This window comes from Bufo gargarizans, chromosome 4 (assembly GCF_014858855.1).
Source record: "Bufo gargarizans isolate SCDJY-AF-19 chromosome 4, ASM1485885v1, whole genome shotgun sequence".
Taxonomy (NCBI): Eukaryota; Metazoa; Chordata; class Amphibia; order Anura; family Bufonidae; genus Bufo; species Bufo gargarizans.
In genome coordinates, this window is record NC_058083.1 from 534187436 (window position 1) to 534211898 (window position 24463).

General features: G+C 48.1%; 1 protein-coding gene across 1 annotated transcript in view; it reads left to right on the forward strand.

The window, feature by feature from the left end:
* LOC122934742 (oocyte zinc finger protein XlCOF6-like) overlaps positions 1-24463 on the forward strand; it is a 398458-nt gene that overhangs the window by 162667 nt on the left and 211328 nt on the right. The window lies entirely within an intron of this gene.

A 24463-nucleotide genomic window follows, 5' to 3' on the forward strand; every position in this document is an offset into this window, starting at 1 on the left:
GTCAAGTAAAATGTTTTACAAATTAAGAATTATAAAGGCATTACCAATAGTGTACTTAGCTATCTAACTCTTTTATACATAGACTGGTGATAACAACATATCACTCAGCCGCCTGTGCTATGTAGTAAATACAGTGTTACACAGGACACACATCGGCAGTGTACCACATACAGCAGCCAGATCTAATCTTTATTTTGAGTATAAATCTCTTTATAAATGGGTAGTGTTGAGCAAATCTCAGGGAAAATTCAATTCACCGCAAAGCCGAATTTCCTCATGCTTCGTGGTAAAAAAATAAATTTTCCCTGAAGTGGGGTAAAAAAAAGTCATACTTACCTCATCCGTTTGAATGCGAAGAGCCTGCCGCCATCTTGATTGACGATCCCACGCGATATCTCGTGCGTGGTGACATATTGCGATCAAATGAATGAGCTATGATTTTTTTTATTATAGACCTTAATTAGAGAGAGCGAATTTCTCAAAATTTGGATTCAGCCGGTTCGCCGAATTTTCCGAAAAGATTCTATATGAATTTATTTGCGGCGAAGCGCGTAAAAAAAATTCTATTTTCTGGCTGCAGAAAGCCTGTATAGTGGTGTAGAACACTGTGCCTTGCAGTAACACGCATAGGGAGTCTGCTGGGGTAGTGAAACAATACTGTCCGTATGACACGCACATGACAGGCATCACTCTTAGAATCACTGCACACTTCACTTATTTGGGCAGTTACGAGGCCAAAATTGACCAAATAACTCAAGTGAGAACTCAGCCTTACAGGTCAATGTCAGTGGCAGGTATAAAGAACCATGCAAAGGCCCAAGATCCTACTGTAGCGTGAAAGAGCACACTTATTTTACACCGTGGTCAGCTGATTCCACATAGATGTCTACAGAACCTGTTTTATTAAACGCTTATACAAGTGGAGCCCCCCTGACAGAGTGGAGTGGAGTGGGTGTCTACAGTAAGTTTGTATTGATGTTACTGATTATTTTACCCTTCCTCTGGTCTGTCAGAACAATAACCACCCAAAAAATGGATCCTGTCTTTTGAGCATTTGCCTTCACTTGGTCAGCATTTGGTCAATAATCCATCAGTATGGCCAATAAAAAAAAAAAAAACAGAAGTGGATCCAAAACAGAGATGACACATGAATGCAATATTTGCATGTTTTCTGTGTTTTATACCTACTCCTGCTTTTGGCTACCAAATCATAAGCCAATTCTGATGGGACCATACAGGCCTTACAGCTGCTACACAGAAAGGATCCATTGCGCGTCTCATTTTTCCATTGCGCGTCAAATAAATGATGATGTCAACCAGGTAAAAAAAGGCAAAATAGTGGCCCATTTACATAGTGTTGAGGTGGCAGCAGCATGAGGAAGCCACAGAGTGGCCCAGAGACAAAGTTGCGAGTTGACAGCAGCATGAGGAGACCACAGAGTGGCCCGTTTATATAGTTTTGAGGTGGCAGCAGCATGAGGATACCACAGAGTGGCCCAGTGACACAGTCTTTATTTAGCAGCAGCATGATGAGACCACACAGTTGCAAGGTGACATAGTGTTGAGATTGCATCAGCATGTGGAGACCACAGAGTGGCCTAGAGACAGAGTTGTGAGTTGGCAGCAGCATAAGGGGAGACCACAGGATAGCCCAGTGACACAGTCTTGATTTAGCAGCTGCATGAGGAGACCACAGAGTGTCCCATTTGCATAGTGTTGAAGGGGCAGCAGTATAAGGAAGCCACAGAGTGGCCCAGTGACATAATGGGGAGGTGGCTGCAGCAGCAGCATGATGAAATCACAGAGTAGCCCATTTACATAGTGTTGAGGTGGCAGCAACATGAGGAGACCACAGAGTGGCCCAGAGACAGAGTTGTGAGTTGGCAGCAGCATGAGAAGACCACAGAGTGGCCCAGTGACACAGTCTTGATTTAGCAGCAGCATGAGACCACAAAGCGGCAAGGCGACAGTGTGGAAGTGGCAGCAGCATGAGGAGGCCACAGAGTGGCCCAATGACATAGTGTTTAGTTAGCAGCAGCAGCATGAGGAGGCTACACAGTGGCAAGGTGACATAGTGTGGAGGTGGTGGCAGCAGCATGAGTAGGCCACAGTGTGGCCCAGTGACATAGTGCTGATTTAGAAGCAGCTTGAGGAGACCACAGAAAGACAAGGTGACATAGTGTGGAGGTAGCAGCAGCAGCATGAGGAGACCTGAGTGACGTGGCAGCAGTATCAGGAGATTACAGAGTCACCTGGTGACAGAATGAAGAGGTGAGTGGCAATAACAGTACCCGCTGAAGATGGTGGGTATAACATAGAGCACTTGCCCTCCTACGTGTAGCATCAGGCAGGTGGCAGCATCAGAATTGTAGCTGAAGCAGGTAGCCAGAAGAAACCAATCTCTGTTTTCAAGGTTTGGGTGAGGCAGCATGGATGATCTAATCTGATGCATCAGGCATTGGTGGGTGGAAATCCCGGCTGATCCACGGCTGATTCATCATGACAAATGTCAGTCTCTCCACAATTTGGGTGGAAAGGCGAGTTCTCCTTGGGGTAACTATGGCCCCCGCCGCACTGAACACCCGCTTTGATGCCACACTACTGGCCAGACAGCACAGCAGCTAGTTGCGGCCACAATTCCAGTTTGGATGCCCAGTAGTCTAGCGGATGTTCAATATGGGGTGGCAGGGTGCTGTCCAAGTATGCCACTACCTGCTGGTTCAGGTTCTGCTCCATGTCTAGCTGCTGCTGCTGGTGAGTAGTTTCTTCAGGCAGGTTAAGAAAGCTGCTCATCATCAACTCTGGTCTCAAGCTGCTGCTGATGGAGCTGGTACTGCTCATACCCATAAATTCCTACCACAGCAGCCATGGCAGTGGAACAAGAGCGCAGAGGGCAGGATCAGACCTGCAAGAGGATAGAAGATGGCGCAGATAGGCAGCAGCCAACTGACTACATAGGATGTCTCTATAGTAGTTCAGTTTGTCCTCCCTCTCAGCGGGTGTAAAAAAGGCCCCAATTTTGGACCAGTAACGAGGGTCCAACAAGGTGGAGAGCCAAAATTCATCCCATTCGGCTGTCACTACCAAAGCAAGTGAGCATGCAGTGGGCCATTCACGCAAGTGACTTAGAGGGACACCCTGCATTCATCTCCACTGCATACTGCCATGGTGTGCCTAGGTCATCTGCCTTGTCTTCCTCATCTCCCTCTTACTCCTCTGGCTGCCCCTGCTCCTCCTCTCCTGTCAGCGGTGTGGAAAACAACCCATTTCGCTACACATCGCTTGTGCTCCAATGTCCTCCTCCACCTCCAGTTCAGCCCCACAGGGCTCATGTGGCCGTGAGATGTAGACACAGAGTCTCCGGTCCCCTGACCAGCTGTCACAGCGCGGTGTGGGTAGTAAACTCCACACCGAACAGAAGAGGGAAGAGAAAACGTACTAGGCCTGGAAACTAGGGAAAGGTCACCACCTAGTGAATCCCAAAACCGAGCCCTGACTACTATCAGTATGAAGAGACCTCCATGGTAGGAATGCTCATACGCAGGAACCTAGAGCCCTATCTGACCCTAAAGGGCCCTGAAAATAGTGTTGGGACTCAGGTCAAAAGATGACCCATTCCTTCCCAGATGAAGGAACAGGAGACTCCTTCAGGCCTAATACGAAAAGATAGAGGAATACAATGAACAAGAAATAGGGAAAAGACAGTAACTGCGGATTAGCAGAAATTTAGAGGAGAACCAAACACCAGCACCTCCATGACCAGAAAGGAGATATCAACCACATAGCATGATGGGTGAGACCAGACTTAATAGAGGAGTTGTAATGACCACTTAAGCTACATATAAGACAAGAGATGTGGTCGTAACCAGCAACAACACAGAAACAAGTGAAACCAAAGAGGCTGTCATATCACATCATGTGCAGCCAGTCTCTTAGATCTTCTGACCCCTGTCACAGGAGAGATGTACCAGCATCTGTTCCAGGATATGAAGCAGCAGAATGATGTTCAACCCGTAGTCCTGGCGACTGACAAATAACGTGGCGTCCTCAAAGGGCCTAAGCAAATGACAGGTGTCAAACATGAGCTGCCACTGGCTGACATCGGAGTTACATAGGGGAGTACTCTTGTCCGCTTGGATCACCAAGAAATTGTTTATGGCCTTTCTCTGTTCGTATAGTCGGTCCAACATATGGAGAGTGGAATTCCAATGGGTGGAAACATTGCATATCAGCCTATATTGGGGGATGCCGTTCTGCCGCTGCAGCTCAATGAGGGTTTCCTTGGCAGTGCACGAGTGGCTGAAGTGCATGCAAAGTTTCCTGGCCATTTTTTGTATGTCTTGCAGATGCGTGGAAGACTTCAGGAACCGCTTTACAACCAGATTGAACACGTGCGCAATGCAGGGTGCATGGCTCAGCCTTACTTGACATAGCACTGACACCATGTTCTTCCCATTGTCGGTCACCATGGTTTCGATTTTGAGTTGTCGCAGAGAAAACCAGGATTTGATTTCTTGATGAAGGACACAGAGCAGTTCCTCCCCTGTGTGACTCCGTTTGCCCAGGCAAACGAGGTGCAGAACAGCGTGACACCGCCGTGCCCTGCACATGTGGTATGCTGGAGGGGCACTGTGAATTGTCCCTGCAGTGGAGGCTGAGGATGCGGTGGAGGATGAGGAAGCAGAGGCGGACATTGTTGCAAGATCAACGGCATGAGAAAGTGGAGGCGGAAGCGGTGTCACCTGGCCAAGTTGCTGTTTTGGCTGGGCAGGAACCATATTTACCCAGTGCGCCGTAAACGACATGTGTTAAGGCTGGCCGCAGGCTAGCCTGGATTTGTGGGAGGGGCCAGTACCTGTCTTAAGCGGTCCGGCTCTCCCAGGCAGCACGTCTGCATTCGGACGTCTGCTACTTCCGGGTGTGACGTCATCAGCAAGCGTCCTGCACGAGTGGGTCTCAGAGAAGCCGGGTGTACCTTTCCCTTCAGTCTGCAAGCTGTTCAGATCGTTTTCCAGGATAACTGGTTTGTTTGGGGAGTGTGGCAACGTGGGGGAGGGTAGGAGGGTGTGAAGAGAGGGGGAAGTGTGCCGGAGGATCGCTTCTCCTCACTACGTTCAGGCACATGCAATTCAAGTTTTGGCACCAGGGGGCAGCATTGTCACATGGTTGGAGCTCATTGCCTTTTCAGCATAACCTGCATTTAAGTTCATACAGGGGCTGCGAGTCATCTGGGGTTGTTAAATAAAGGAAAAAAAAAAAAGTGGATTATTTAATAAAGAAAAAAAAAAAAAAAAAAGTGGGAACCTTTTTCCACCAAACTTCGTGCATACACCACTAGCATAGGTACATTCGCTAGTACAGCCACACTCTCGCACGACAGTCAGAGACACCTCGCATCATCTCGTAGAATAGTGTCATACGTCATACGGTCTGTTTTCCACAAATCCTATACTTACATACATCACCTACCACGTCTGTAGGTTCGTTAGCCCGCAGTGTTCGTTTTTAATGAATCGGCCACGTCACAGATTCAGACAAACTCGGGCTCGTCTCATACGTCAGTGGAAACGACTATCATACTCCCTGTCAGCCTCGTCGGCTTCTCGTCAAAACGTTTCACGCTGCTGGGGGGGGGGTTAGATTCTGTCACCTTGTCTGTCGGCTTACGGGCAGCAGGTCGTAGGGTTAACAGGTTTTTGTTTTTGTTTTTCTTTCCTTTCTCCTCTCTCTTCTCTTTTTCTTTCTTTGTTGTTTTTGTTGTGGTGTTGTTTCAGTCGTCATGTCTCAGCCTTCAGATATTGAGGAGTTTGTGTCCTTGCCTCCGTCTCCAAGAGGGTCCGAACACGGCAGCACTCCATCCCTCAGGGCTTGGACAGTGCCTAAATTGACGGCCGAATTGCTCAGGAGAGGGATTCCGTTCGCGGCTACAGCCAGAAAGGCGGAACTATTTAGACTTCTGTTTCCCGCTACACCACAGGCCAGGCCTGCTGCTACCAGCGACAATACCACCATCACCAATTCATTGGTACAGATTCACTCTGTGTTGAACACACTCACTAGTTCCATCCAGGATCTACAAGCCCGGATGGAGGTCATGGAGCAGCGTTGCGACTCCCCCCTAGCAGTTGGGCCAGCTGGTGGCGCGGCACCTCCGGCTGTGGTCACAGGTACCGTGCCTACTCTACCATCGACAGGTAACCTGTCACAGGGCGGGGGAGTACCTTCAGTGGCGCCGGTATATTTCGTCAGGCCCAGTATTAAAAAGGACATCTTAGAGGGCAAGGATGTCAACTTGGCATCCTTGTTAATTACGTCCCACGACTAACAGAAAATAAGTCCTTCGGCTGTAGCGAGTTATCAGTGGTACCCTGGTGCCCATTGGCTGACCTCACAGCTGCCCCCAGTACCTCCAGAGGTGGGATCAACCCGGGTCCTAGCCAGCAGTCAACCCAGTTTGACAAGCTGGGGAGACCCATTCATTACTTGGGAAAAGCCCAGCTCTGCAATAACTTCAACTATGCTGTCTGCAATTTCAGCCAGTGCAGGCTCCTGCATATCTGTGCCACATGTTTCAGGGCACATCCGGTCACTGTCTGCACCGTGAAGCCGGCATGACTGAGCCGGGTGAATGTCGAGGTACTAGACCAGCTGCTGCGGCTTCATCCGGTTCAGCCGTTCCGCGCTTTTCTGGTGGAAGGGTTTTCACGGGGGTTCCACACTGGGCTCATCACTTTGCCACAGCAGACTCATGAATGCCCCAACCTGCAGTCGGCTTCTAAACATGCTGGTCTGGTGGATCTACTGTTGGCAAGTGAGCTGGAGAAGGGCTTCATAATTGGTCCTTTCCAGTCCTCTCCTTTTTGCACATGGAGGGTGAGCCCGGTGGGGGTGGTGCAGGGAAAATACTCCAATAAATTTCGTTTGATTATGACTTGTCTGCTCCACATTCTTCCCACGTTCCAAGTCTTAACCTCCCTGACGGTATTCCCGAGCGTGACTCGGGGTTAATTTTCGCAGCCAGAAGCGGTAACCCCGAGTCACGCTCGGGGTACATTGCAGAGTACATTGCAGTCCTTACCTAATCCCGGCGATCCAGCGATGTTCCCCGCTGTGATCGCCGGTGAGAGCCCCGGCGGATGTCTCATCTCTCTTCCTGGTTCCGTCTCTGTGAGCCGCAGCGCCTCACAGAGGCGGAACTGGGCGGGAGATTCAAAAAAAATACATTGTATAAAAGTCAAACACACACATAAAGTTAGGTGATACAGTGGAATCCTGTCAGATTACACTATCACCTCAGATTTGACAGATTTGACATCTGATCATTCTACACTGCCCTGGCTGCCCTTTTAGCTGTTTTTTCTAAGCAAAAAAAAAATATATATTTTTTACCATGGCATCAAAGCGTCACTTTAGCATCACCAAAGCGGGTTTGGATCAGATAAGTGACAGCGACAGCGACACAGAGCCCCTCGCAGAATTGAGCGACAGCGATAGCGATTCGTGGAAAGATTCGTGTTCCGACTCTGACACTGACCAGAGAAGTGGCGACAGCGACGAATCTGCACTTGAGCTCAGTGAGGTGCGCTCTTGGTGCCCTATTGATTGCGGTATGGATGCAGTACCACCGCCAAGATTCCCGTTTACAGGATCGCCTGGGATGAAGGTAGACGTTGATCACAATGATCCTTTGGCGTACCTAAAATTATTTCTGACGGATGACGTCATTGAAAAGATTGTCACGGAGACAAACCGCTACAAAGAGCAGCAATCCACTACTCTGCACAGCAAGTTTTCCAGAACCAGAAAATGGGAACCGGTGAGTAAGGAGGACATATGGAAATTTCTGGGGCTAATACTTCTTCAGGGGGTGGTGGGGAAACCCCTGCAGAAATGGTACTGGACTACCAATAAATTGCTGGCAACCCCATTTTTTGGCACCATCATGTCCGAGTACCGATTTTCCCTCATAATGAAGAATTTACACTTCACCAACAATGAGGAATTTGACGAAGCCACACATCCAGCGCCAAAACTGAAGAAGATCTGGGAAGTATTCCAAATGATCATAACCAATTTCCAGCAGGCCTATGTGCCAGACAGAGACATCAGCATTGATGAAAGTCTGATGGCTTACAAAGGACGCCTCAGCTGGATTCAATACATCGCATCCAAGAGAGCGCGGTTTGGAATAAAATCCTATATGCTCTGCGAGTCTACAACTGGCTATATATAGAATTCCATCATATACACCGGCAAAGGAACACAATTCAACCCCAGGTACAGCGGCTATGGGATGGCAACGTCATCAGTCCTTTCACTGCTTGAACCATTGCTCAATCAGGGGTATTGTGTGACAACAGACAACTTTTACACGTCGCCTGAGCTGTACGAGTTTCTACTAAAAAACAAGACTGACGCATATGGAACCGTTAGGGCCAACCGACGTGGCCTGCCATGTATGTTTTCCAAGAAAAAACTGAAAACAGGAGAAATGGTGGCCTGGCAGAAAGGAAAGATGATGGCAATGTGTTGGCGTGACAAAAAAGACGTGTGCCTAATGAGTACAGTACATAACACCTCCACTACCACGGTCCACACAAGAGGTGGGAAAGATGTCATAAAGCCACAACTTGTGATCAACTATAATAACACCATGGGAGGAGTCGATAGAGCCGATCAGGCGATGACATTCTATCCAGCTATGCGGAAGCAACAAAAAAAATACTACAAAAAAATATTCAGGCATCTCCTGGAACAATGTCTGTGGAATGCCTATATACTGTACAAAGGAAAGAGTGACAAGCCTCTTGTTCACTCTGACTTCATCTGGAAGGTGGCGGAGCAGATTTTTGTGAACTACCAAACGCCATCAGTGGCCGTGAACAGATCTGGACGTCGCGCTGTTGACGTTGTAAACCCAGAGAGGCTGACTGGTCGTCACTTTGTGGATTACATCCCGCCAAGCGCAAAAAAGGCAGCACCTACAAGGATGTGTGTAGTTTGCTGCTCAAAGCGAGATGGAAATTGAAAAAAAATCCGAAAGGAAACCAGGTTCCATTGCCCTGATTGTGACGTTGGTCTATGTGCAGTCCCATGTTTCAAAATTTACCACACCCAGGATGTTTACTGAATTTTCTTTTGTTTGACAAATTTCATTATTTATTACATTACTGAATAAAATTATATTATTTATTAGATTATAACTCATGATTTTTTTTCGAACTTTATCACATCTGAGAGGTCTACTAGAGTCTTCTTTGGTCAGGTTTAAGTAAGTAATTACTAAGAATTGCAGGCCTACAATACATAACACCAAATTTCCATGCAAAAAAATGGTACCGCTTTTGGAACAAAATTCCTGACATAATCATACCGCCAGGGAGGTTAACTCATTGATTCCGTCTGAGGAATTTTCATTGAAGTATACTTCCGTGGACCAGGCTATCCAGGTCATTCTACAGACAGGCAGGGGTGCTTGGTAGGGATGAGCGAACTCGAACTGTATAGTTCGGGTTCGTACCGAATTTTGGGGTGTCCGTGACACGGACCCGAACCCGGACATTTTCGTAAAAGTCCGGGTTCGGGTTCGGTGTTCGTCGCTTTCTTCGCGCTTTTGTGACGCTTTCTTGGCGCTTTTTGAAAGGCTGCAAAGCAGCCAATCAACAAGCGTCATACTACTTGCCCCAAGAGGCCATCACAGCCATGCCTACTATTGGCATGGCTGTGATTGGCCAGAGCACCATGTGACCCAGCCTCTATTTAAGCTGGAGTCACATAGCGCCGCCCGTCACTCTGCTCTGATTAGCGTAGGGAGAGGTTGCGGCTGCGACAGTAGGGCGAGATTAGGCAGATTAACTCCTCCAAAGGACTTGATTAACTGATCGATCTGCAGCTGTGGATCATTGAGCTGCTGATCCTCAATTGCTCACTGTTTTTAGGCTGCACAGACCGTTTGTCAGTCACATTTTTCTGGGGTGATCGGCGGCCATTTTGTGTCTTGTGGTGCGCCAGCACAAGCTGCGACCAAGTGCATTTAACCCTCAATGGTGTGGTTGTTTTTTGGCTAAAGCCTACATCAGGGTGAAGCTGTCACACCAAGTGCATTTAACCAGCAATAGTCTGTTCATTTTTTGGCCATATACTAAATCAGGGGCAAGCTGCGCCTGTCACCAAGTGCATTTAACCCTCAATGGTGTGGTTGTTTTTTGGCTAAAGCCTACATCAGGGTGAAGCTGTCACACCAAGTGCATTTAACCAGCAATAGTCTGTTTATTTTTTGGCCATATCCCAGTCTAATTCTGTCACTAAATCCATACCGGTCACCCAGCGCCTAAATACTAGGCCTCAAATTTATATCCCGCTAAATCTGTCCTTAGTGCTGTAGCTGGGCGAGTTATTTAGTGTCCGTTCAAGCACATTTCTTGTTCTGGGTTGAAATACAATTCCCAATTTAGCAATTTCATAATTTAGTGGTTTCTGCTATATCAGAGCTATTTGAAATCTATCCCTAAAAGGGTATATAATATTCAAGGTGCACATTGGGTCATTCAGAATAACTTCACACACACCCGCTACTGTGTATTTCCAAGTCTAATTCTGTCACTAAACCCATACCTGTCACCCAGCGCCTAAATACTAGGCCTCAAATTTATATCCTGCTAAATCTGTCCTTAGTGCTGTAGCTGGGCGAGTTATTTAGTGTCCGTTCAAGCACATTTCTTGTTCTGGGTTGAAATACAATTCCCAATTTAGCAATTTCATAATTTAGTGGTTTCTGCTATATCAGAGCTATTTGAAATCTATCCCTAAAAGGGTATATAATATTCAAGGTGCACATTGGGTCATTCAGAATAACTTCACACACACCCGCTACTGTGTATTTCCAAGTCTAATTCTGTCACTAAACCCATACCTGTCACCCAGCGCCTAAATACTAGGCCTCAAATTTATATCCAGCTAAATCTGTCCCTAGTGCTGTAGCTGGGCGAGTTATTTAGTGTCCGTTCAAGCACATTTCTTGTTCTGGGTTGAAATACAATTCCCAATTTAGCAATTTCATAATTTAGTGGTTTCTGCTATATCAGAGCTATTTGAAATCTATCCCTAAAAGGGTATATAATATTCAAGGTGCACATTGGGTCATTCAGAATAACTTCACACACACCCGCTACTGTGTATTTCCAAGTCTAATTCTGTCACTAAACCCATACCTGTCACCCAGCGCCTAAATACTAGGCCTCAAATTTATATCCAGCTAAATCTGTCCCTAGTGCTGTAGCTGGGCGAGTTATTTAGTGTCCGTTCAAGCACATTTCTTGTTCTGGGTTGAAATACAATTCCCAATTTTGCAATTTCATAATTTAGTGGTTTCTGCTATATCAGAGCTATTTGAAATCTATCCCTAAAAGGGTATATAATATTCAAGGTGCACATTGGGTCATTCAGAATAACTTCACACACACCCGCTACTGTGTATTTCCAAGTCTAATTCTGTCACTAAACCCATACCTGTCACCCAGCGCCTAAATACTAGGCCTCAAATTTATATCCAGCTAAATCTGTCCTTAGTGCTGTAGCTGGGCGAGTTATTTAGTGTCCGTTCAAGCACATTTCTTGTTCTGGGTTGAAATACAATTCCCAATTTAGCAATTTCATAATTTAGTGGTTTCTGCTATATCAGAGCTATTTGAAATCTATCCCTAAAAGGGTATATAATATTCAAGGTGCACATTGGGTCATTCAGAATAACTTCACACACACCCGCTACTGTGTATTTCCAAGTCTAATTCTGTCACTAAACCCATACCTGTCACCCAGCGCCTAAATACTAGGCCTCAAATTTATATCCAGCTAAATCTGTCCTTAGTGCTGTAGCTGGGCGAGTTATTTAGTGTCCGTTCAAGCACATTTCTTGTTCTGGGTTGAAATACAATTCCCAATTTAGCAATTTCATAATTTAGTGGTTTCTGCTATATCAGAGCTATTTGAAATCTATCCCTAAAAGGGTATATAATATTCAAGGTGCACATTGGGTCATTCAGAATAACTTCACACACACCCGCTACTGTGTATTTCCAAGTCTAATTCTGTCACTAAACCCATACCTGTCACGCAGCGCCTAAATACTAGGCCTCAAATTTATATCCAGCTAAATCTGTCCCTAGTGCTGTAGCTGGGCGAGTTATTTAGTGTCCGTTCAAGCACATTTCTTGTTCTGGGTTGAAATACAATTCCCAATTTAGCAATTTCATAATTTAGTGGTTTCTGCTATATCAGAGCTATTTGAAATCTATCCCTAAAAGGGTATATAATATTCAAGGTGCACATAGGGTCATTCAGAATAACTTCACACACACGCTTCTGTGCATTTCCAAGTCTAATTCTGTCACTAAATCCATACCGGTGACCCAGCGCCTAAATACTAGGCCTCAAATTTATATCCAGCTAAATCTGTCCCTAGTGCTGTAGCTGGGCGAGTTATTTAGTGTCCGTTCAAGCACATTTTTTGTTCTGGGTTGAAATACAATTCCCAATTTAGCAATTTCATAATTTAGTGGTTTCTGCTATATCAGAGCTATTTGAAATCTATCCCTAAAAGGGTATATAATATTCAAGGTGCACATTGGGTCATTCAGAATAACTTCACACACACCCGCTACTGTGTATTTCCAAGTCTAATTCTGTCACTAAACCCATACCTGTCACCCAGCGCCTAAATACTAGGCCTCAAATTTATATCCCGCTGAATTTGAATACAATACATTGGGCCAAATAATATATTTGTTGTTGTGGTGAACCATAACAATGAGAAAAACATCTAGTAAGGGACGCGGACGTGGACATGGTCGTGGTGGTGTTAGTGGACCCTCTGGTGCTGGGAGAGGACGTGGCCGTTCTGCCACATCCACACGTCCTAGTGTACCAACTACCTCAGGTCCCAGTAGCCGCCAGAATTTACAGCGATATATGGTGGGGCCCAATGCCGTTCTAAGGATGGTAAGGCCTGAGCAGGTACAGGCATTAGTCAATTGGGTGGCCGACAGTGGATCCAGCACGTTCACATTATCTCCCACCCAGTCTTCTGCAGAAAGCGCACAGATGGCGCCTGAAAACCAACCCCATCAGTCTGTCACATCACCCCCATGCATACCAGGGAAACTGTCTCAGCCTCAAGTTATGCAGCAGTCTCTTATGCTGTTTGAAGACTCCGCTGGCAGGGTTTCCCAAGGGCATCCACCTAGCCCTTCCCCAGCGGTGAAAGACATAGAATGCACTGACGCACAACCACTTATGTTTCCTGATGATGAGGACATGGGAATACCACCTCAGCATGTCTCTGATGATGACGAAACACAGGTGCCAACTGCTGCGTCTTTCTGCAGTGTGCAGACTGAACAGGAGGTCAGGGATCAAGACTGGGTGGAAGACGATGCAGGGGACGATGAGGTCCTAGACCCCACATGGAATGAAGGTCGTGCCACTGACTTTCACAGTTCGGAGGAAGAGGCAGTGGTGAGACCGAGCCAACAGCGTAGCAAAAGAGGGAGCAGTGGGCAAAAGCAGAACACCCGCCGCCAAGAGACTCCGCCTGCTACTGACCGCCGCCATCTGGGACCGAGCACCCCAAAGGCAGCTTCAAGGAGTTCCCTGGCATGGCACTTCTTCAAACAATGTGCTGACGACAAGACCCGAGTGGTTTGCACGCTGTGCCATCAGAGCCTGAAGCGAGGCATTAACGTTCTGAACCTGAGCACAACCTGCATGACCAGGCACCTGCATGCAAAGCATGAACTGCAGTGGAGTAAACACCTTAAAACCAAGGAAGTCACTCAGGCTCCCCCTGCTACCTCTTCTGCTGCTGCCGCCTCGGCCTATTCTGCTGCTGCCGCCTCGGCCTCTTCCTCCGCCTCTGGAGGAACGTTGGCACCTGCCGCCCAGCAAACAGGGGATGTACCACCAACACCACCACCACCACCTCCGTCACCAAGCGTCTCAACCATGTCACACGCCAGCGTTCAGCTCTCCATCTCACAAACATTTGATAGAAAGCGTAAATTCCCACCTAGCCACCCTCGATCCCTGGCCCTGAATGCCAGCATTTCTAAACTACTGGCCTATGAAATGCTGTCATTTAGGCTGGTGGACACAGACAGCTTCAAACAGCTCATGTCGCTTGCTGTCCCACAGTATGTTGTTCCCAGCCGGCACTACTTCTCCAAGAGAGCCGTGCCTTCCCTGCACAACCAAGTATCCGATAAAATCAAGTGTGCACTGCGCAACGCCATCTGTGGCAAGGTCCACCTAACCACAGATACGTGGACCAGTAAGCACGGCCAGGGACGCTATATCTCCCTAACTGCACACTGGGTAAATGTAGTGGCAGCTGGGCCCCAGGCGGAGAGCTGTTTGGCGCACGTCCTTCCGCCGCCAAGGATCGCAGGGCAACATTCTTTGCCTCCTGTTGCCACCTCCTCCTTCTCGGCTTCCTCCTCCTCTTCTTCCACCTGCTCATCCAGTCAGCCACACACCTTCACCACCAACTTCAGCACAGCCCGGGGTAAACGTCAGCAGGCCATTCTGAAACTCATATGTTTGGGGGACAGGCCCCACACCGCACAGGAGTTGTGGCGGGGTATAGAACAACAGACCGACGAGTGGTTGCTGCCGGTGAGCCTCAAGCCCGGCCTGGTGGTGTGTGATAATGGGCGAAATCTCGTTGCAGCTCTGGGACTAGCCAATTTGACGCACATCCCTTGCTTGGCGCATGTGCTGAATTTGGTGGTGCAGAAGTTTATTCACAACTACCCCGACATGTCAGAGCTGCTGCATAAAGTGCGGGCCGTCTGTTCGCGCTTCCGGCGTTCACATCCTGCTGCTGCTCGCCTGTCTGCGCTACAGCGTAACTTCGGCCTTCCCGCTCACCGCCTCATATGCGACGTGCCCACCAGGTGGAACTCCACCTTGCACATGCTGGACAGACTGTGCGAGCAGCAGCAGGCCATAGTGGAGTTTCAGCTTCAGCACGCACGGGTCAGTCGCACTACAGAACAGCACCACTTCACCACCAATGACTGGGCCTCCATGCGAGACCTGTGTGCCCTGTTGCGCTGTTTCGAGTACTCCACCAACATGGCCAGTGGCGATGACACCGTTATCAGCGTTACAATACCACTTCTATGTCTCCTTGAGAAAACACTTAGGGCGATGATGGAAGAGGAGGTGGCCCAGGAGGAGGAGGAGGAGGAGGAGGAAGAGGGGTCATTTTTAGCACTTTCAGGCCAGTCTCTTCGAAGTGACTCAGAGGGAGGTTTTTGGCAACAGCAGAGGCCAGGTACAAATGTGGCCAGACAGGGCCCACTACTGGAGGACGAGGAGGACGAGGATGAGGAGGAGGTGGAGGAGGATGAGGATGAAGCATGGTCACAGCGGGGTGGCACCCAACGCAGCTCGGGTCCATCACTGGTGCGTGGCTGGGGGGAAAGGCAGGACGATGACGATACGCCTCCCACAGAGGACAGCTTGTCCTTATCCCTGGGCAGCCTGGCACACATGAGCGACTACATGCTGCAGTGCCTGCGCAACGACAGCAGAGTTGCCCACATTTTAACCTGTGCGGACTACTGGGTTGCCACCCTGCTGGATCCACGCTACAAAGACAATGTGCCCACCTTACTTCCTGCACTGGAGCGTGATAGGAAGATGCGCGAGTACAAGCGCACGTTGGTAGACGCGCTACTGAGAGCATTCCCAAATGTCACAGGGGAACAAGTGGAAGCCCAAGGCCAAGGCAGAGGAGGAGCAAGAGGTCGCCAAGGCAGCTGTGTCACGGCCAGCTCCTCTGAGGGCAGGGTTAGCATGGCAGAGATGTGGAAAACTTTTGTCAACACGCCACAGCTAACTGCACCACCACCTGATACGCAACGTGTTAGCAGGAGGCAACATTTCACTAACATGGTGGAACAGTACGTGTGCACACCCCTCCACGTACTGACTGATGGTTCGGCCCCATTCAACTTCTGGGTCTCTAAATTGTCCACGTGGCCAGAGCTAGCCTTTTATGCCTTGGAGGTGCTGGCCTGCCCGGCAGCCAGCGTTTTGTCTGAACGTGTATTCAGCACGGCAGGGGGCGTCATTACAGACAAACGCAGCCGCCTGTCTACAGCCAATGTGGACAAGCTGACGTTCATAAAAATGAACCAGGCATGGATCCCACAGGACCTGTCCGTCCCTTGTCCAGATTAGACATTAACTACCTCCCCATAACCATATATTATTGGACTCCAGGGCACTTCCTCATTCAATCCTATTTTTATTTTCATTTTACCATTATATTGCGAGGCTACCCAAAGTTGAATGAACCTCTCCTCTGCCTGTGTGCTAGGCCTAAATATATGCCAATGGACTGTTGCAGTGGTGGCTGACATGAAGCCTGATTCTCTGCTATGACATGCAGACTAATTCTCTGCTGACATGAAGCCAGATTGTCTGTTACGGGACCTCTCTCCTCTGCCTGGGTGCTGGGCCTAAATTTATGACAATGGACTGTTGCAGTGGTGGCTGACGTGAAGCCTGATTCTCTGCTATGACATGCAGACTGATTCTCTGCTGACATGAAGCCAGATTGTCTGTTACGGGACCTCTCTGCTCTGCCTGTGTGCTAGGCCTAAATATATGCCAATGGACTGTTGCAGTGGTGGCTGACGTGAAGCCTCATTCTCTGCTATGACATGCAGACTGATTCTCTGCTGTCATGAAGCCAGATTGTCTGTTACGGGACCTCTCTGCTCTGCCTGTGTGCTAGGCCTAAATATATGCCAATGGACTGTTGCAGTGGTGGGTGACGTGAAGCCTCATTCTCTGCTATGACATGCAGACTGATTCTCTGCTGACATGAAGCCAGATTGTCTGTTACGGGACCTCTCTCCTCTGCCTGTGTGCTAGGCCTAAATATATGCCAATGGACTGTTGCAGTGGTGGCTGACGTGAAGCCTGATTCTCTGCTATGACATGCAGACTGATTCTCTGCTGACATGAAGCCAGATTGTCTGTTACGGGACCTCTCTGCTCTGCCTGTGTGCTAGGCCTAAATATATGCCAATGGACTGTTGCAGTGGTGGGTGACGTGAAGCCTCATTCTCTGCTATGACATGCAGACTGATTCTCTGCTGTCATGAAGCCAGATTGTCTGTTACGGGACCTCTCTGCTCTGCCTGTGTGCTAGGCCTAAATATATGCCAATGGACTGTTGCAGTGGTGGGTGACGTGAAGCCTCATTCTCTGCTATGACATGCAGACTGATTCTCTGCTGACATGAAGCCAGATTGTCTGTTACGGGACCTCTCTCCTCTGCCTGTGTGCTAGGCCTAAATATATGCCAATGGACTGTTGCAGTGGTGGCTGACGTGAAGCCTCATTCTCTGCTATGACATGCAGACTAATTCTCTGCTGACATGAAGCCAGATTGTCTGTTACGGGACCTCTCTCCTCTGCCTGGGTGCTGGGCCTAAATTTATGACAATGGACTGTTGCAGTGGTGGCTGACGTGAAGCCTCATTCTCTGCTATGACATGCAGACTGATTCTCTGCTGACATGAAGCCAGATCCTCTGTTACGGGACCTCTCTCCTCTGCCTGGGTGCTGGGCCTAAATTTATGACAATGGACTGTTGCAGTGGTGGCTGACGTGAAGCCTCATTCTCTGCTATGACATGCAGACTGATTCTCTGCTGACATGAAGCCAGATCCTCTGTTACGGGACCTCTCTCCTCTGCCTGGGTGCTGGGCCTAAATTTATGACAATGGACTGTTGCAGTGGTGGCTGACGTGAAGCCTCATTCTCTGCTATGACATGCAGACTGATTCTCTGCTGACATGAAGCCAGATCCTCTTTTACGGGACCTCTCTCCTCTGCCTGGGTGCTGGGCCTAAATTTATGACAATGGACTGTTGCAGTGGTGGCTGACGTGAAGCCTCATTCTCTGCTATGACATGCAGACTGATTCTCTGCTGACATGAAGCCAGATCCTCTGTTACGGGACCTCTCTCCTCTGCCTGGGTGCTGGGCCTAAATTTATGACAATGGACTGTTGCAGTGGTGGCTGACGTGAAGCCTGATTCTCTGCTATGACATGCAGACTGATTCTCTGCTGTCATGAAGCCAGATTGTCTGTTACGGGACCTCTCTGCTCTGCCTGTGTGCTAGGCCTAAATATATGCCAATGGACTGTTGCAGTGGTGGGTGACGTGAAGCCTGATTCTCTGCTATGATATGAAGACTGATTCTCTGCTGACATGAAGCCAGATTGTCTGTTACGGGACCTTTCTCCTCTGCCTGGGTTCTGGGCCTAAATTTATGAAAATTGACTCTTACAGTGGTGGGTGACGTGAAGCCTGATTCTCTGCTATGATATGAAGACTGATTCTCTGCTGACATGAAGCCAGATTCTCTGTTACGGGACCTCTCTCCTCTGCCTGGGTGCTGGGCCTAAATTTATGACAATGGACTGTTGCAGTGGTGGCTGACGTGAAGCCTGATTCTCTGCTATGACATGCAGACTGATTCTCTGCTGACATGAAGCCAGATCCTCTGTTACGGGACCTCTCTCCTCTGCCTGTGTGTGTGCTGGGCCTAAATATATGCCAATGGACTGTTGCAGTGGTGGCTGACGTGAAGCCTCATTCTCTGCTATGACATGCAGACTGATTCTCTGCTGACATGAAGCCAGATCCTCTGTTACGGGACCTCTCTCCTCTGCCTGTGTGTGTGCTGGGCCTAAATATATGCCAATGGACTGTTGCAGTGGTGGCTGACGTGAAGCCTCATTCTCTGCTATGACATGCAGACTGATTCTCTGCTGACATGAAGCCAGATTCTCTGTTACGGGACCTCTCTCCTCTGCCTGCGTGTGTGCTGGGCCTAAATATATGCCAATGGACTGTTGCAGTGGTGGCTGACGTGAAGCCTCATTCTCTGCTATGACATGCAGACTAATTCTCTGCTGACATGAAGACAGATTCTCTGTTACGGGACCTCCCTCCTCTGCCTGGGTGCTGGGCCTAAATATATGCCAATGGACTGTTGCAGTGGTGGCTGACGTGAAGCCTCATTCTCTGCTATGACATGCAGACTAATTCTCTGCTGACATGAAGACAGATTCTCTGTTACGGGACCTCCCTCCTCTGCCTGGGTGCTGGGCCTAAATATATGCCAATGGACTGTTGCAGTGGTGGCTGACGTGAAGCCTCATTCTCTGCTATGACATGCAGACTGATTCTCTGCTGACATGAAGCCAGATTCTCTGTTACGGGACCTCTCTCCTCTGCCTGTGTGTGTGCTGGGCCTAAATATATGCCAATGGACTGTTGCAGTGGTGGCTGACGTGAAGCCTCATTCTCTGCTATGACATGCAGACTAATTCTCTGCTGACATGAAGACAGATTCTCTGTTACGGGACCTCCCTCCTCTGCCTGGGTGCTGGGCCTAAATATATGCCAATGGACTGTTGCAGTGGTGGCTGACGTGAAGCCTCATTCTCTGCTATGACATGCAGACTGATTCTCTGCTGACATGAAGCCAGATTGTCTGTTACGGGACCTCTCTCCTCTGCCTGGGTGCTGGGTAGTGTTGAGCGCGAATATTCGAAAAGCAATTTTTTTTCGCGAATATCGCAACTTCGCGATTTCGCGAATATTTCGAATATAGTGCTATATATTCTTAAAAACGAATATTCGTTTTTTGTTTTTTCCCCCCCCCCACAAAATTACAGTACACATATAATTGATTGTTTCCCAAAGGTCCAACAGCTCAGATCTTACTCACATTGCCTAGAAAGTGATTGAGGCGCGAATCTTCGTAAGGCGATTTTATTAGCGCACATGCGAATATCGGCACGTCCCAGAACAGAGGCAAAGGGCTTTGCATTCATACATTAGTGAATTGAGTTGCGAATCTTCGTAAGGCGATTTTATTAGCGCACATGCGAATATCTACACTTGTCCCAGAACAGAGGCAAAGGGCTTTGCATTCATACATTAGTGATTGAATTGAGCTGCGAATCTTCGTAAGGCGATTTTATTAACGCAAATGCAAATATCTACACTTGTCCCCAGAACAGAGAGGCAAAGGCCTGTGCATTCATATAGTATAGCACCATATTCGCGAATACGTAGAACTTCGTAAAATTCGATTAACGAAAATTCGTATTTTTTATTTTACTTTCCACCTTACAGATTACATTGATCTGTACTCTGTCAACTACTGTCATCACCCCCCACTGTATCTCGATTGATTCCCAAAAGTCTCACATTCCCTAGAAAGTGATTGAGGTGCGAATCTTCGTAAGGCGATTTTATTAGCGCACATGCGAATATCTACACTTGTCCCAGAACAGAGGCAAAGGGCATTGCATTCATACATTAGTGATTGAATTGAGTTGCGAATCTTCGTAAGGCGATTTCATTAGCGCACATGTGAATTTTGCATAGCATATGTATTATGCGATGCGAAAATTTGAATTATCGCATATGCGAAATAATAACGAATTTGAATAATCGCGAATATTTTACGAATATTCTTTCGAATATTCACAAAATTTCGCGAATTCGAATATGGGACATGCCGCTCAACACTAGTGCTGGGCCTAAATTTATGACAATGGACTGTTGCAGTGGTGGGTGACGTGAAGCCTGATTCTCTGCTATGACATGCAGACTGATTCTCTGCTGACATGAAGCCAGATTGTCTGTTACGGGACCTCTCTCCTCTGCCTGGGTGCTGGGCCTAAATATATGCCAATGGACTGTTGCAGTGGTGGCTGACGTGAAGCCTCATTCTCTGCTATGACATGCAGACTAATTCTCTGCTGACATGAAGACAGATTCTCTGTTACGGGACCTCTCTCCTCTGCCTGGGTGCCGGGGCCTAAATATCTGAGAATGGACTGTTCCAGTGGTGGGTGACGGGAAGCCAGATTCTCTGCTATGGAACCTCTCTCCAATTGATTTTGGTTAATTTTTATTTATTTAATTTTTATTTTAATTCATTTCCCTATCCACATTTGTTTGCAGGGGATTTACCTACATGTTGCTGCCTTTTGCAGCCCTCTAGCTCTTTCCTGGGCTGTTTTACAGCCTTTTTAGTGCCGAAAAGTTCGGGTCCCCATTGACTTCAATGGGGTTCGGGTTCGGGACGAAGTTCGGGTCGGGTTCGGATCCCGAACCCGAACATTTCCGGGATGTTCGGCCGAACTTCTCGAACCCGAACATCCAGGTGTTCGCTCAACTCTAGTGCTTGGCTGTCCAAAGCAGATGTCTCTGATGCGTTCAAACTGCTGCCCATTAGCCCATCTCTCTGGCAGTGGCATGGCATCAAATGGAGAGATGCTTAGGCCTCTTTCACACGGGCGTGAGTTTTTTTTGCCCGGATAAGAGCCGGGTGCGTTGCGGGAAAATGCGCGATTTTTTCTGCGCAGGTGCAAAACATTGTCATGCGTTGCACTCGCGTGAGAAAAATCGCGCATGTTTGGTACCCAAACCCGAACTTCTTCATAGAAGTTCGGGCTTGGGATTGATGTTCTGAAGATTGTATTATTTTCCCTTATAACATGGTTATAAGGGAAAATAATAGCATTCTGAATACAGAATGCATAGTAAACCAGCGCTAGAGGGGTTAAAAAAAAAAAAAATAATTTAACTCACCTTAGTCCACTTGCTCGCGAAGCTGGCATCTCCTTGTGTCTCCGCTGCTGATGAACAGGACCTGGGGTGAGCTGCTCCATTAAATACAGGTTAAGGACCTTCGATGACGTCACTCCGGTCATCACATGGTACGTCACATGATCTTTTACCATGGTGATTCACCATGGTAAAAGACCATGTGATGACCGGAGTGACGTCATCGAAGGTCCTTAAGCTCTATTTAATGGAGCAGCTCACCCCAGGTCCTGTTCATCAGCAGCGGAGACACAAGGAGATGCCAGCTTCGCGAGCAAGTGGACTAAGGTGAGTTAAATTATTTTTTATTTTTTTTTAACCCCTCTAGCGCTGGTTTACTATGCATTCTGTATTCAGAATGCTATTATTTTCCCTTATAACCATGTTATAAGGGAAAATAATAATGATCGGGTCTCCATCCCGATGGTCTCCTAGCAACCATGCGTGCAAATCGCACGGCATCCGTACTTGCTTGCGGATGCCATCCGATTTTCACACACCCCATTCACTTCTATGGGGCTTGCGTCACGTCAAAATCGGAAAATATAGAGCATGCTGCGATTTCAACTGAACGCACAAGTGATGCGTTAAAAACATCGCTCATGTGCACAGCCCCATAGAAATGAATGGGTCAGGATTTAGTGCGGGTACCATACGTTCGCCGCACGGATCGCACCCGCACGGAAAACTCGCCCGTGTGAAAGGGGCCTTACTATTTCGCACCAAGTTGACGTTTGGTTCCAAGAGCAGCCCCAGTCTGTTTGATAAGTTAGCGCAGGCTCTGGAATGGATTTTGTTGGAAGTACGGGGTTGCCAGAATGTCATTCACTACCTGGATGATTTTCTGTTGATAGAAGAACCCTCACGGACGCCTGTTGACTTGCAGGTTCTCTTGCAAGTTTTCAAGGAGTTAAACATTCCGGTGGCTGCCCACAAAACAGAAGGGCCTGCGCAGGTTGTCACATTCTTGGGGATCTCCCTGGATTCACGCAACATGTCGGCCAGTCTGCCACAAGACAAACTCGACAGGATCAAGTCAGGTGTCCGTTCCTTGCTCACGTCTCAGGTTTGCACCAAGAGAGAATTGCAGTCTCTGTTGGGTATGTTAAGCTTTGCCATGAGGATCATTCCTCAGGGTAGATCATTTATTTCAAGATTGTTAGTCTTACTCCAACAGACCAGTGATTTGGACGCATCAGTGCATCTTAATGCCAACGCCCGAGCAGATCTGTTCATGTGGGACAGATTTCTCAGCGGGTGGAATGGCATTTCCATGTTTATTCCAAGGGCCACGTCTGATTCTCCACACGTATTTTCAGACGCAGCTGCCTCGATAGGTTTTGCGGCCATATTTGGCTCACATTGGTTCGCCGGTTCATGGCCCACGCATGTACTACAGATGCCGGGGTTTTCTCAGACGTCGGCATTGTTCGAGATCTATCCTATAGTAGCAGCTGCTATAGTTTGGGGGCATAGGTGGTCGGGTCACACAGTGGTTTTCCACACTGACAACATGGCGACTGCAGAGATCATTAACAAGGGTAGATCTAAATCGTTACTCATCATGTCTTTCATGCGTAGGTTGACCTGAATAGCCCTGGAACAGGGGTTTCATTTTCATGCCCTGTTTTTGGACGGGATGAGCAATATTGCAGCTGATGCTTTATCTCGTTTTGATTTTTCATGCTTTTTCTTACAGAACCCAGAAGCAGACTCAGTGGGCACCCCGGTACCAGACTGGCGGCTGCTGGTCTTGGACTAAACTCTCTGATGGTGGTCGCCAGTTCACTCATTACAAAGTCTTTGTCGACCAGTACATTGAGGTCATACCGCCGAGCGTGGGTGGTTTTCTTAGACTTCCAGTTGGTATATCCTAGGGGTGACACTGGTCAGGTCAAGTATATGGTGGCTTTCGTGTCTTATTGTCACTCGGTATTGGCTTTATCCTACAACACCATTAGGCTATATTTGGCTGGGGTGCAGCATTTTTTGGCACTTCAAGAGCCAGACAGACCCTCTATAATTTCAGCTCACCCGATCAAGGCCATCCTCAGAGGCATTCAGAAAAGCCAGGTCACGGTCAAGTCGGTCCGTCAACTGATTACGGGGGACACGTTTCGTAGCCTGTCGGAAGTCCTCACATTGTCACCATTCGGAGTCCTTCCCAGCCTGGTGATCAAGGCAGCAATGTACTTGGCGTTTTACGGGTTTTTAAGACCAGGTGAAGTGACACAGGCCAGACAAGGGACGGTGTACAGGAAACAAGGCAAAGCAACATGTATAAACGACTCGCTGGATCCAAAAACTAAGGAACCAAGGGAGACCCCTGCAGAAGACCTGGCACTTTCCCTGGCTGCTCAGCCTATGCAAAGATCCGAATGGTGGAGGTTTGCATATCCACGAACCTTGACTATAAAGCCCTGAGCACCCTACAATAGTGAGGGGACACGACCACCGGCTCCCTACACAAGACACGGAGGGAGTCAGGGTCACCTGGGATCCAGCAAACAGATAATAACAGATAAAGGTACAACACTTAGCTTTGAAGCAAAACAGGAGGACAGAGTCAGCGTGCACACACACTCCAGGAAGTAGTATAAGCCGCCCAGAAAAAGCCTTCTGGGGAAGAATTTAAAGGGAAGCAATTAGTCCAACACATGACTGCTGAGAGAGGCTGACGAGAGGAGGAGCTGAATACCACAACACAGAAACTCAAGGAGGAGGTTCTGAAAGGCCTCTGTCAGAGCTTCTCA